The sequence below is a fragment of the Corvus brachyrhynchos genome, unplaced genomic scaffold, assembly GCF_000691975.1.
Source record: "Corvus brachyrhynchos isolate BGI_N302 unplaced genomic scaffold, ASM69197v1 scaffold239, whole genome shotgun sequence".
Classification (NCBI taxonomy): domain Eukaryota; kingdom Metazoa; phylum Chordata; class Aves; order Passeriformes; family Corvidae; genus Corvus; species Corvus brachyrhynchos.
Window position 1 is genome coordinate 5,765,008 of NW_008246057.1, and position 14,611 is coordinate 5,779,618.

The window sequence follows — 14,611 nt, forward strand, 5'->3', positions numbered from 1 at the left end:
CAGGAATGACAGAATGTGAGAGTGAGTACCAAACTGTTCAGCAGTGTCCCATATAAATATAAATTTTGGAATTCAAGATACACACAGAGGTGAACATGAACAGAAAATTTTAGCTCACTATATATTATCTGCTTCTCTCTTTTCTACAAGGAAATCTTGGGGATGGAACCTCTGGTCGACTTGTCTTGCTTGCAACCTCAGTAAAATACAGTTTGGTATCAGAAAGGAGCTGTTTCTGTATTGTTCTGTTAGCCTGTCCCCCCCTCTTTGCTGATGGCACTCAGCCCTTCCAGTTAGTAATTCTATTATGTAAACATTGAATGAAAATAAAAAAGAAACTCAACTTTAAAAATTAAACTATTCTTTTATCAAGACAATAATTTCAAAGGTCCTAAATTTATGCGCATTCTGTGAGCAAAATCTAGCTTATCTGTGTAGCTCTGGCCATCCCTGAAATTATAGGACATTCATCTTCAATTTCTCATGTCTTCACATTTTTTAGTCTCTTCCTTTGTGACCATATAGGTCTCAGAGGGGAGAGCATTCTCTTACTTAATTGTTCCTGCAAAATCTTTTATTCTCCTTCGGAATGATATAATAAATGACAAACTGAGGTACTTGTCCTATCATGTCTTGGTAGTCAAAGACACGATAAATTAGTATCCATGAAGAATACTGACAATTTAAAAGGCAGAATAAAGTCTTGATCTTTGAATCATCAAGTATTTCATTCTATTCATTCCATAGATCTGAAAAATTAAGAAGTGTTTACTCTAGATATAAGGGTGTTAATGAGTCAACATCCTATTTGTCAACTTATTTAAAATACATTGATCAATGCAAAAACTTAAATCACTGTACAGAAAATAGATATTAGAGCATTTTAGAGCCTCTGTTATTTTTTTTTTATTTCCATATATGACCCACTGATTGCTGTTATATATGATGTGCATGTGTTTAAACCAATGATACTTTGGTTTACTTCAGATTTTTTTAAATAAAATGAGAAAGCATTATAAGATGCCTTTAATTGAGTTCAAATTGGTTGACTGGACATAAAATTATGTTAAATGAAATTTTAGTCTACAGCTAAGTTGGTTTTTATTTGGCTGTAACCCAAATTGGCTCAAATTGTTAAAAGTTAGACATCAAAACAAGTGAAGGTGAAAATAAAAAGCAAATTAGCTGCTTCTGGAGTGTGAATTCACATTTTTAGCTGCTGTTTGTACTACACTTGTTGATAATATTAGTACAATGAATTTATGAAAAATATCCTAGATGAGAAAACAGACTTATGACCACAATAACAGAGTGATTTTAGGTATAGTGAACTATAGGCTTCTTAAGAGTAAGTATATTAACATCTACATAATACTGACATTGTGATCTGAACCCTGGATACTGTTTCTTACACAGTAACTATTACACATTATGGAAGAGAGGAAGAAAATTTAAGAACTGGTTTCATCTCAGTACCCTATCATTAGGATAAATTTGCATTAGTACATAAAACAACACTCAGATTGTTTTGAAATCATATCTGCTGAAAATATTTTGAAATGTAACTGTTATAGTTTGTTGTTCTCTGCTTTACACATTCAGTGGTGTTACACCTGCACAAATTAAGAGTGAGAAGTAAATGATAGAGTTAGGAAGACCTGAAACTGTGGTGATAAGAGTGACTTTTCTTATCCTCAATCAAACAGTGCTTTGTTTCTATCATGTGAGAGAACAGGGAAGGCCACATCACTGCTAAAAAGTAGCTCTTGCTTTCCCAAGGAGCACACTCTAACACTTACAAGAACAGTTTCCCATATCCACTACTGTCAAGTATTCTGTCAAGTAGATAACCTGGAAATTCCACTGTTCTTAAAAAAACCCAAAAAACTGTGAAAGTTTGGATTTTATTCCAAACTGAAAATTTAGAAATATGAAAATAGTCTGAAAATAATGTTCTCTATACTGTGAAAGGACCATGGGCCTTGTTGAATTCAACTCATTTTAGTTTTTAGAAGATTACCCAATTTCTGACTTCATAACATTAAACAAAATATTAAATAAAAAGTGCTTTGGCAGTGTGAATTTTTAGACTTCTCTTTCTCAGCATTAGAAAAATTTAGACTGCAGTGCCCAATGCAATTTAGTACAGATTCACTAAACAACTTATGAAAAGAAAGCTCAGAGTTTTTTCAGTAATAGGCAGTCTTGTCAGAATCTCCCCTGCTATGCACACGTGGTTCCAAATGCACTCCTGTCTGTAGAACACAAACACACCAGCAGCCTGTTTCTTGTGAGGCCTCTGGGCAGGTAGGATCTGGCATTCCATGCACTTCGTACCCACACTCTAAACCACACTAAGGTGACCTTATCTAGCTCAGTCTGTCTCCACCTACTCACTGATGTTTGCCAGCACCTTGTGAGAGGTCACACACAGAGGATGGTAACGGAGGCACCCTAGGAGAATGCAGCACCATGTGCTCTACAGAAAAGCTTTATAATTAATTGAAATATAGATTACATATTAAACTGAAAACAAATTCAGGCTGCCTCTGAGGATAACTGAGATGTCAGACATGGAATTTAAGGATCATTCTAGTTCAAAGCTACTCCCAGGACCGGGCACCTTTGTTAAAATTTATGAATAACTCATCAAGAACATTCTTTAAAACACATAAACACATTTTTATTGTGTTCCAGGAACTGTATTTGGAGTGTACTTTCCATGTATATTAGAAATTCCAGTTTTTCAGAATGATGCTTGAAAAAACTGAAACTTTTTTTAGCTTAGGAAATTTTTGTAATGATGTGTGTGGTGATTTTATTAATTCAAGCCCATTTCATAAATTTGTGAAAAGGATAAAATTGATGCATTTATGACAGCATAAAAGGAACTGGGTTTTATTAAAGCGCAATTTCATTTAGTAGAAGTGTTTTGTTATTAGAACATGCATTGTAACACATTTTATAGCAATTAATATGCAAAAATGATACAATAATTTATGAAACCACAAAAATGTGTTTCCAAGCTGTAAAAATAATAGCTGCAAATTTTCAAATATGTATTGCAATAGCTCTGCTCACGGTACTGAAATATGTGTTGTATTGCTCTTTCTTCTATAACAACTCTATAATTTCAGAAGTTTATGAACCAATCATAAAACCTCTGCTTCTGCTTTTCTTGCAGTATGTAGCTCAAATTGAATTAAGGAAAGCAGAGCAAAGAAAACCTTATTAGAACTGGTTTGGTAGCCTTTGATACAAAAGCTTTTTGTTAACACAATCAATAGTCCTCACTCCTGGAGGAATGATTGAATAAAATGCTACCTGTAATTGTGTATATACAGGATCTGGCCTTGATGTATGGTGTAGGTTATAAATACAGTCTATAGTGGCAGAGTCAATTTCTTATTTTTGGTCTTACTGTTTTTTATTTTGGAATTTAGATATTACCTGAACTTAAATTATTTGTGCTTTTGGTCTGAGCAGTTAACAGACATTTTTGATTTTTAAATAGAAATTCCAAGCTGATAATATTTCCTTATCTACAAAAAGCGCATGGAAGTCCATCGAGCTGGCAAGTGGAATCACAAATGCAGGAGGTAATATCTTTGCCCACAATTGGAAATCATTAACTTTTAGGATTTTTCCAAGGCTTTGATTTATTTTGTTTCCCTAGGTGCTTATATCACACTTGGTATGCTATACAAACTTTTTTTCCCCATGTTTCTTACAGCTATCTTAAATTTAATGCTAAATTCTGCTGCATTTTTCTTATTTGACAACCTTTGAAAAAGAGAGACAATTATTAATTTTTTGGCATGAACCTGCATCTGGAATCTTCAAAATTAAAAATACCTTTTGCTTTTATTTATTTTTTTTTAACATGACATATTACAAACATATCTTTTTTTTTCCTGAATTGATCATTCTACCTTGTTGTTAAGAACTTCATGTTAAACTAAACTGCTATGTGCCTACAGTGAAATGTAAAGGAAAGAGTTCCCATATTCAGAGTAACTAGAGAACATACCCATACCCACTCACACAGCTTTTTGTAATTAAAATTACTGTTTTTTCAAATTAAGTTAAATAATTGGTTAATAAAATACAAATCATAAAAATTTTACTAAAACCATAATTTTTTTCTACAGTAATAATTTAAGGAAAAATATGTGTGTCAAACTCTGAGGTTGAATAGCTTCAAAATCAGATTTGATTTTTCAGGGAAAAAATAATTATTCGAATTACAGATTTGAAAGTTTTTTAGAAAAAAATGTAAGAAAATCTCTCTGTTCTTAAGTGGAACTATTGATTTTATATGATAATAAACAAAAAGAAGCAAGCAGATACAAAGAGTTTTCAATAGCAAAGGATTTACTAATTAGGCTATATTTTTCAACTTTGAGTACAAGTTGAGATCTAGACAAACTGATCCATTGTTATGGGTGGCACTTTTTGACCAATGCTTCCCATAAGCAAACGTATCACATACATAAAAATCCAGGTGGGACTCAAAAGCAAAGTTTTCTGGCAAATGACCAATTCCATGCAAAGAAAATTACTGCTGTACATCAAATCAGAATGTATTCCTAAGTAAAAGGGTGCAGCAGATCAGGCTGAAATTTATATAATAATAAATCATTTAGTGTTGTCACTACCATGTGTACTTAGTATTTTTTAAGTTTAGTAAGTCCATTCCTGTGCTTTTCAAACCTAACTGATAAAAAAATCTTCACATTTTGGAACAGATTACCACATATACACCTGGTCATGGTCATATTGTTGAAATATGGTTGCAAACTTCAGTTTCAAATTTGGATTTTGCTTAATCAGTTCCATTCCGTGCTATCTGCTTAAATTTTGACTTTAACAATATTTCACATTGTCAAGTTCCTCTGTGTTTAATGTCATAATCTTGCAGTTCTTTTTTCTCCAACTACCAATGCAGGTAGTTTCTTTGTTTCCTGCTCTAAGCTTCATTCTATCTAAAAATTTATTATGATTTTCAAAATAATAGACACACAGTGCACAGTTAAATTTTATTGAATTACATTAAACTGAGATATTTACTGCCCTATAACTTATCAAAACCCCACTTCACTTATTGGTAATAGCTCGTTTATAATCACAGTAAGCAAATAATATTCTAGTGGATAAACCTTCAGAGAACAAGAAATCATTACACTGTCTGTTTTCAAGGTCAGCTTCTGGTCACCCACTTCATATTCACCATGACAAAGGTTCTATTCAAACTTATGTGATGGAGCACAGAGCTGGTGGGGGTTTCTGGCTTCCAAGATATTTTTCTATGATCCATAGAGTGTTTTTCATAAGCATATTAGATATCATGTTATAAGAAGCTAGGATGTTTGCTCTTGAGACACTGTCAGTATGTTACTCTGAAACCTATTAGTTTGATGCTTAGAAATTTTAATAAAAATGAATCACTCACTGTAAAGCTTTGCATGTCTGCAATAAGAGAATATTTGACAGGAACCATGAATTGGAGGGTATTGTGACTTTGAGAAGTATTCTAATTTGTATGGAAAAACCTTCCTCAAGCCAAATGTCCCAGGTTTTCTAGTGTACAATTCTAAAAAACCCAGAGGCAACAGAGAGGTGAATTTGAATCCCAAAAGGGCCATCTGTGGAAGCAGTAGCCAGACACACTCATCTCAGTGGGATTTCAGTATATATAGCTGCTATAAAACTGGATCATTAGATAACTTTGTATGCATCCCAGCCTGGTATTCAGACATTTGAGAAGCTGTATGGATTGAATCCAGCCAGACATATATTTAAGCAGATTTATCTCCTTCCCATTTGTGATATGATCCTTCTTCTGGTATTCTTTAGGGAAAGGCATCTAAATACAAAAGGAGAGTGATACAATTGTCCAAAAATAGCACAGGAAAGTAGGAAAATGACATTGGTATCTTATTCTGTCTTGACCAGTAGATTGAAAAAATATTCAGTTTTTCTTACAGCTGATGAATTTTCTTATTGATAACGAAACCTACTTATAATCTTCCTTTCAAGTATTACCAAGTTGCTTACCCCATAATGAGATTCTTAACTTTCAAGGAAGAAAGGGGACATTTTTTACAAACTGCCATACAAGAAGTATGGAAATTGAAGTGCATCAAATCGGTTTAGCTTCTTCCTCATTTATTACCAATATAAATTTAGGTGATTTTTTTCCTGCCCCAAAAGATTTTAATTTGGCTAGCATCATGATAAATATTGCAACTTGCTGAACAATTTAATACTTAAATCATATAGATATTAAAATACTCCTTCAAGGCATGAATAATAAGTACACATTTTTTGCACCTTAGAACATAAATGTAAATCTAGGATTTCATTATATCTTTAACTAAGAAGTTATTTTTATTTTTCATGCTAATATATTCCACTATGTCAGTTAAAAATACTAGAAAAACATTGTGACAAATTTTTCCAGTTAATTAGCAAGCAGAAATCTTGATGAACAGCAGGTATTTTTATGTTACCCACGAATAGTTCAATCCACCGTGCATTCTTATTTCTATTATCTTCCAAAAAATCTATGAGCAGAAACCAGCTGCATACTGGGTTATTGACAGGATTAAAGGAAGCACACAGATAAAAGAAAACAATGTGCTTGGGGAAATAAATCTTTTTGCCCATAAAATATAAATAACATATTCATAATTGGAATGTGCTTTGGGATTTCTGTTCTTCCTACACCGTATAAATATCTGCAGTGCTACTGGATTTTGTGAATGGAATGGAGAAGAATAAAGTCTTTTTAAAAGAAGTGCAAGAATATATTCTTGATTTTTCCTTTACTTTGCCTATGCTACATACTACAATATCACAGATATACTGTACTTGCCTCTTTAAGCAAGTTCTGTAATTACAGAATTTCATGAACTTTTCAAAGTATCATCAGAAGCAGTAGTGCATCTTGTCAGAGACACACTGAGCAAAGTTACAGCTGTGCAGATCCCTCTAGAAAAAACAACAAAGCTATTTGTTTCATTTCTCATACAAGTACTGAACCATTTATTAGCTGACACTTATAACAGCACTCATTAAAAATAAAATTTCCTTCCCTCAGCATCGAGCAATGGAATTTGCACTCAAGCTAATATTTACTCAGTAACTTCATGGAAGTAATTTGAGACAACCATTGTGTAAAATGTGGACCAAACACACCTAACAGCAGCATCTAGATTCTGCCACTTCCTGGGTGCCTTCTATAATCTGTGAACAAAGTTGTCACTATTTTCAGTTTCCCTCTTTTACTGAGAAAGTTGTGTATACTTCTCTGCAGAGCTCAACAGCTCTGAAGAGAGCTGCTGACTCACTATACTGGGGTTGTGGGCAGCCTGCTGGGGAGGGCACTGAGGAATGTTTGGTTCAGTTCTTTCAAACAGAAGGGGGAAATGAACTTAGATCTCACCTATTTTGGGATAGTGTTTCAACTGGGTACAGTGTAATGTACAAGCTCTGCAAAGCTATCACTGCCACTCATTGCCTGCTGTGTTTTAGATGGGTAGGTCCATCTGAGGTTTCAGAAGAAAAAGAAAAAGCTCAGCTACATTCCTTTCAAAGAGGGATCAGAAGGAGAAGCAGCTATTAGACGAGTAAGCCATAAAGATGGACAACAGTTAAGACTCCATCCTGTCGTCGGCATGTCGCTGCTGGATGGCTGTAAGCAGATCCCCTTTCAGCAGCCTCATTTCTCTGGGGACAGTTCTGTCACCTATAAACTTTTTTGTGTATTGTGCATGGGTCCTTTGACTCCAACCCAGGGCTCTGCATACCAGATACCTTATATGGAAATAGTAGGCATTTGAATCCCTGTTATTATGGTGCTTACCTCCCTTTTTAGGTGTAACACAGAGACTTCCTGTTAGCACTCCTCCCTTATTACATTTTTTCCTTTCATCTGTGCCTTTTCTTTCAGGTGTCCATCTTTAGTGTAAGTTTTCACTGTGGAAACATGATTCAGTACCACATCATTAGAAACACATCTGTATTTTTATAAAAAACAAAATATGACTTTGAGTGGCTTATAACATGATTTCTAAAAATGAGTTTTGGTAGAACCATGAGATATATATGGTCTGCTTGGCCCAAGGAGAACCATTCAGTAATGCAGCATGAATTTTTTCCTTCACAGAATGTGTTTAGGTATATATGGCAAGCTTTTTGAGGTTATCAAAAATGGAAGAGTACATGTGACCAGAATGCCTAATAAGTTCTATCCACCATCATTTGCTGATACTTTCAACCTTGATCTGAAATAGTTCAGGTCATTTTCCTAACAAAGATACTCAGCAGTGCAAAATAATCCCAATTTTGTGTTGTACTCTGTAATGGATGAATTTAATGAACTGTTCACTGAGCTCACCAAATATATGTGACCTTGAACAGATTTTATATAAGTAATCCAAAGCAGAAAAGCAACTAGATAGAAATAAAATGCAGTATGTTGCCATATCAGACTTTCAAAAATTTTCATACTGAACTGACATTATTTTCACCTGTGATTTGGAAAGCTCACTGACAAGGTGGGTTCCTGTGTAACTCCTGGATTGGTAGAAATGAATCCCTAGAAAGTCTATCTTGTCTCTGAGGGAATTGTCCCACAAGCAAATGAAGGGAAAAGCAGCTGGTTGTTTTCATCAGACTCTCCAGAATATTTGGTTGCATGATGATATTTGCAATATAAACCCTTGTGAAAGTTCCGGTAATTACTGATGAATTTAGGATTCTGCAGGGCAATGGATTCAGGCAACCTGGAAAGTCCATCTTAGGCTAGAATACACTCTGTCCTTTACAACTGATCAGAAAACCACAGGAGAATACAAAGATGAGTTCATCTACCCATGCCTTGTCTTCTGCGCAGCTGCATAGTGCCTGCACTTTGACATCATAGTCATACTCAGTGTGCTTAAATATTGTAAAAAATTACATGAAGGACTGCTTCTTGGTTTAAACCCCAAAGCAAAATCCTCAGATTTATCAACTCAGATTACTTAAAAAAATAGGCAATTAATATTATTTCATAAGCATATCAATATTAATCATTGTATAATCCCTGTATAACTTCGACTTTTAGTAAGTTGCATTTATTGCAAATGGTATGACAGCCCATTGTGTTCATCTGTGCAGTTGGCTGATTCTCCCTTCTGATTTTGCAGATATCTTTGCTTACATATTTAACACAATCCTCCTTGTGTGATAAAGAATGAAACTTGGCTGAGTTAATTATGTTCTTAGTGGTTAAATGTTACCTCCCTGGTTCTCACCAGCACCAGTCTCTTATCATGTCTCCTCTTGTACTTTTCACATTTAGAATCTCCCAAAGCACTGTAAGGTATCAGCCAGAGAGGATTGAGCAGCAGCAGGCAGAACAGAAATGTCTGTGTAAATATCATCAGATTAGATTAGATTAGATATTTACATTAGGTATTTAAACTATATATTTGGATTATTATTTATATGTATATTGATGCAATATTTATAACATTAGGATGACAAAATAATTGATCTTTCAAATTCAGATACTCAGATGAAATCCATGCTTTCTCTCTGACTCCATAATAACTCTAACTCTTGAAGCCTTCCAGGAGGTAAAGGAACTGCACTGCTGGCGTGCTGTTGCTCCTTGCTGCTTTAAAGAAAATATTCCAATTCCTATTTTTTCAAACTAAATGTGATGATATAATGTAGCATTATGTGTTGTGTTGGTTTTGCACAGACTGTTTTTTGGTAGTGGGTGGGGCCACAGAGGTGGCTTCCTTTCACCGTGTCTGGCAGAGCCAATCCCTGATGGCTCTGAAGATGGACATGCTGCTGGACAAAGCTGGGCCAATTAGAGACGTTGGTAATGCCTCTGTGAAAACATATTTAAGAAGAAATCAAAACAAAGGTGGAGGCACAGTTTTAATTCCAGCCAAAGAAGAAGATGAGGTGAGAATGTATGAGGGGAAACAACATGGAGACACCAAGGTCAGTGGAGAAGGAGGGGGACGAGGTGCTCCAGGCACCAGAGCTGAGATTCCTCTGCAGGCTGTGATGGAAACCGTGATGAAGCTGCTGTGCCCCTGCAGCCCATGGGGATCCACGGGGGATGCAGAGATCCACCCACAGCCCGTGGGGGAGGTGCCTGTGCTGGAGCAGGTGGATGCCTGGAGGAGACTGTGATCATCACTGGGAGACCCAGTGGAGAGAGGGGACCATTGCTTCCAGGCTGGAGCAGCCTGTCCTTGGAGGACACCCCGTGGAAGAGTGACCCATGCCACAGCAGTTTTGGGAGGACTGTGTGCCCGTTGGGGAAACTCACGTTGCAGCACTTTTGGGAGGACTGCTGCTTGCGAGATTGGAACTATGCTGGAGAAGTTCGTGGAGAACTGTCTCCTGTGGAAAGGGACCCCACAGTCTCACAGGAGAATGACATCTCATTTAACATTGTTGTCTTTTTCTGGCAGGCACGGGTCTCTTTTGCCTCCTCCAAAATGGTGCTTCCTGTCCCTGTTTGGGTGTCAAAATGATTGTAGCAGGTCTACCTTTTCTGGGTGGAAGCTGTCCGCTAAGCCACTGTATCACTCCCTTTCCCAGTGGGACACAGGAGAGAATAAGATGGGGAACAACCAGTGGGTGAGATAACGCAGTTTATTGCAGCAAAAGAAAGAAACGAGAGAGTTTTGTGCATGCATAAGCGAAGGGAAAGTGAGTCTCTACTTCCCATCAGCAAGCAATGTTTGGGCACTTCCTGGGAAGCAGATTCTCAGCACCTGTAGTGGTTTCTCCAGAAGGCAAATACTGAAGAATCAGTATGCCTTTCTCCTCTCTCCCTTAGCTTTTGTATCTGAGCTAACATCATGGGGTATGGAATAGCCCTTTGGTTAATTTGGGTCAGCTGGCCTGGTTGTGTACCCTCCCAGGATCTTGCCCACTCCCATCCCCTTTGATGGGGGAAAGAATGTTAAAAGGACAGAGCTGCTCAGCAGCAGCCAAAACACTGGTATGTTATCAACACCCTTCCAGCTACCAGTGCAAAGCACTGTACTGTGGGGGCTGTGAACTACTCAGTCATATCCAATGCAAGTGTGCAGAAAGAAAAAAAATCCTCTTTATATTGGTAAAGTGAATTTAGCAAGTACATTCAATGCTTGAGGCATTTGAACAATGCCCTCAATAAAAAACTCTAATATTATTAATTACTAATTAATCACTACTACTAATTAATTAATTGATTATTGTTAATAACTTTTATTCATCCCTGAAGTGGTCAGGCAGTTGGACTAGATAATCACTGTAGGTACCTTCCAAATGAAATCATTCTATTCTATCAAGTCTGTTCTTTTCTGTTTGTTCTTTCCTGGTCTGTACTACTCCTGGAGGTGAATTTCTTCTGTACTTGAAATACACTCTGTAACGATCACAACAGTTCTCTTTTATTAAGAGTACCAAAATGGAAGTGTAAATATAATTCACCTTTATAATAAAGGTCAAAATACATATATGAAATATATATATTATATACATAATATGTAATAACTGTCATTTTCAAGATGTCCAGACTACTTTAGTATTTCTACAATTATATAATTTTTTTCTCAGACAAAATTATTTCCAGAATTTCTCTGAGATTTCTGATGAGTTTCAGGATGACCAAAACTGAATTTCTTGGAAAATTAATTATTAATTTAAAAATATTCATTCTGTTGTGTTTATAATGAAGATCTTAACTGGTACATAGTCTCAAATACTCTTGAAAACCATAGTTTTCAAGCTGCAAAAAGTATAACCCTGTCGTTATTTTTTAGTGACAGCTACATTTTTTTTTTAGAAGTCACCTTCCACATTTTCAATTGTTTTTAAGAATTGTTTACCAGTGCACAGCTGTGTTCATTTCCTGTTGCTGGAATAATGTGTAACAGGCATGCTGTTGGTAACTGGACTTACGGTTTCATACACCCAATTGTCGCTATCAGTAAGTCACAAATTGCCAACTGTTACCACATCATAAAATTCTGGAGAGATATACTATGCTAAGTGCAGTCAAATGTCTCTGGTATCTTAGATACCACTGTGTGGTAACTTTTGGCAGGCACTGACAGTTTAATAGCTCTCAAAAATCCGAATAATTATTACTTAGCCTGCTATCACAATTGATAACCCTGCTGGCAGGGAAAAGAAGCCAAAATCAAAGTAGTAATGCAATCCAAAGTAACCCCATATAAAGTCAACCAATTTCATCAGTTTCCAAATAAACAAGAAAGAAAAGCCATCATAGGAAACATGGCATCCAACTATAGACATTTCTGTCTAAATGTAGTGCCCTGTGCCACACGGAATGCATCTGCTTAACAGGTGCTATAGGTCTGCATCTGGCAGAAGATAAACTATAAGGGAGTATTGGCAATCACAGAGAATCCTTAAAGTTTGTCTACATATGTGACAGTAGATTTAAACAGGACAGCCATTCATCCTGCCTTTTAATGGCGTTAGTTTCCATATCAAGGTTTGCTAAACATTTTAGGTGTCAGCTCCTGAAACTTCACAATATTCAATATGTAATACCAGGGTTAAAAGATTTGACATGGTTCATTTCTTGCTGGCTGAAATGTGGGGCGATGAGGATTTGTTTCCCGGGCCATCCAACCAGTCATCCTACAGGGACAGCAGACTGTTGTTGATGCAGCTGGAGGCAGACATAGAGCAGTTATGGTGATGGCATCCCCTTATTGTTTGTGGTCACATAAATCTGAGCTTTGCTTATTAGAGAGGTTTTGCTGCTCTCTAACTACACCAGCATTTCAGGTGCTTAGGAAAACAATGTTCATATGTGCACCATTATTTCTCATCAAGACAAGCTCATAATTTCTGTAACTCCATTGTATCCAAGGGAATCATGCCTGCAAGTAATTTGTCTATTCCATTCAGTTCAATTCAGGGCCTAAAGAGCTACAAAGACAAGGAGATTAGGTATACTGGGATTCAGTGTTGGCTGGATTTAAAAATAAAAAAAGGACAAAGATTATCAGCCCAAACCCAGAAGAATACAATTTGTTTTTAAGGATAAGTGATAGAAAGTGTTCTAACAAAGAAATCTATGTAATACTTAAAAGCTGTTCTAAGAATGAATACAGTAAAGCAGGAAGAATTATTAGTATTTCAGTCTCCAAGTGTGTTATTTGAAGACAATTCCAAGACAATGGAGACATACGGAAGTATTTACAGGTGGATTTTGACTAACATCAGTTTTATGTGTGGAAGTATATAACTAAAAATATCGCTTACTGAAATGGGAGTGAGCAACTGCAGACCAGCAAATTTCATTACTCTTAGGAGTCACACATCTTGCTTGAGGATTAGCCTGGGGTCTTTAGAGAAACCATACAGTAGCATTTGCAGACACCAGGGAAGTCCCTTTTATGTCACCCTTCCACCCCTGTCTCCAGTATGAACCTGAAAGAGAAAGGAGATCAGTGTTGTTACAATCCAGTTTCAACCCAGAAAAGCAAAGAAAGCTATGTCTCTGCATAAACTGGAAAGAACTTAGAGAAGGGTCAAAATATTCCCAAAAGAGAGATTAAAACCAAACGAGGTTAGATGTTGGTGCCAAAAAAATTGATGTATTTTATTTAATAGTAAGAGAGACAAAGAGAAGGAAAGAGAAAAGAAAGAAAGAAAGACATAGAAAAAGAAGTGTGTGTGGGGGGGTGGGGTGGCAGGGAGAGGGGACAGGGGTTAGGTAAGCATATCACCTATCTGAAGGTCCCAGTGATGTGTCGTTGCTCCCCTCCATCTGGTCTTCTGGCGGTGAGGGTCCACCATCACTGCTGTGGTCACGCTGCCACACGCCACGCCACGCCGCCACAAGCCACCACACCACACACTACACCACACCAAAGAGTGCAGAATCCCGTGGATTAATATACACTTTGGGTCAGGTGGGAATGCCCACGTGTCTCCCCTTGCAGGGGCTGGCTCGACACACTGTCCCTTGCAACACTGAGGGTCTGTTGCATCATCTCTGGTGCTCTGGTGCAGGGTCTGGGGACCCCTTTGAGGGGGGCCCCTGTGATGGCCACACTGTTGCTGATGTCACCCCCTTCTGCTGTGGATAAGCTTCCCCCACCCCGGTGAGACAACTGGGTGGGGGGACAAACTGGGACAACCCCTCAGCTGGGCTCCTCTGCCCAGTGAAGGATGGGCAGTCACTGGGCTTCTGATCACAGGCTTTTTTCCCAGATACCCAAAGCCTCTCCTCCCTCCACCCCTTGGTTTGAGGGTCTGTTTGAGCCTGGCAGCTGATAGCTCTGGGGCTGTGGTCTCCACCTTGGAGGTGTTCAGCCTGTGCTTTGTGAATGTCCCCAGCCCTGAGTTGTTACTTTATCTTATCTTCATCAGCGAGCAGTGTAAGGCCTCAGTCAGGGCCCCATTCAGGGTGCAGTGGTCTCCTCTGCAGCTTTTGTAATACAGTTTTAAAAGTCCTTTAAGAAAATGTTTAAGTCATAAACTATAATATTTCAGTCTCTGACAAGTGTTCACCAGCATGTTACACCATCGAGAAGTTCTACCAGAAAAGGATTTTTTTTTTGTTATT

General features: G+C 37.2%; 1 long non-coding RNA gene across 7 annotated transcripts in view; it reads right to left on the reverse strand.

Annotated features, from left to right (window-relative positions):
• The window catches only part of LOC108449554, a 63,160-nt gene that overhangs the window by 8,092 nt on the left and 40,457 nt on the right, over window positions 1–14,611 (reverse strand). For 2 of the 7 annotated variants that reach the window (XR_001865757.1, XR_001865758.1), the window contains exons 2-3: window positions 13,303–13,470; window positions 7,868–7,980 (exon numbers count right to left, since the gene is read on the reverse strand). This is a non-coding gene — a long non-coding RNA (uncharacterized LOC108449554). Of the gene's footprint in view, window positions 1–7,867; window positions 7,981–9,287; window positions 9,417–13,302; window positions 13,584–13,769; window positions 14,328–14,611 lie in introns of those variants that run through there. The other 5 variants (XR_001865755.1, XR_001865760.1, XR_001865756.1 and 2 more) reach the window with 4 other exon arrangements.